Source organism: Habropoda laboriosa, unplaced genomic scaffold (assembly GCF_001263275.1).
Source record: "Habropoda laboriosa isolate 0110345459 unplaced genomic scaffold, ASM126327v1 scaffold65, whole genome shotgun sequence".
NCBI classification, from domain to species: Eukaryota; Metazoa; Arthropoda; class Insecta; order Hymenoptera; family Apidae; genus Habropoda; species Habropoda laboriosa.
Genome location: NW_017100254.1, coordinates 566170 through 566439, shown reverse-complemented (window position 1 = coordinate 566439; position 270 = coordinate 566170). Strand labels below are relative to the sequence as shown.

The following is a 270-nucleotide window of genomic DNA, read 5'->3' as shown; positions in this document are numbered from 1 at the left end:
GAAGTTTCAAGGGGAATTTTTCAATAGAGGAGATTAACTTTGTTTTCCTGAATGGAAGAAAATATCTATAGTATATTTTATTGACACTGGCTCTCTCGATCGACGAGTTCTTTGGTTAATACCTACCGAAGAAGTTGCAAAGGGAGAATTCTTAGAACACAGATACCGAACGAAGAAGAGCATTATCGACGTTCCTTCTCTGTCCTCGAACATTCCTTAAAGACTGTAAAGAGGGGCTCAATTCTTTTTTTTTTTTTATTAATTTTAAAG

At 35.2% G+C, this 270-nt stretch overlaps 1 protein-coding gene across 1 annotated transcript in view; it reads left to right on the top strand.

The window, feature by feature from the left end:
• The window catches only part of LOC108572210 (Fanconi anemia group J protein-like), an 84648-nt gene that overhangs the window by 81318 nt on the left and 3060 nt on the right, over positions 1 to 270 (top strand). The gene's annotated exons all lie outside the window — the stretch shown is intronic.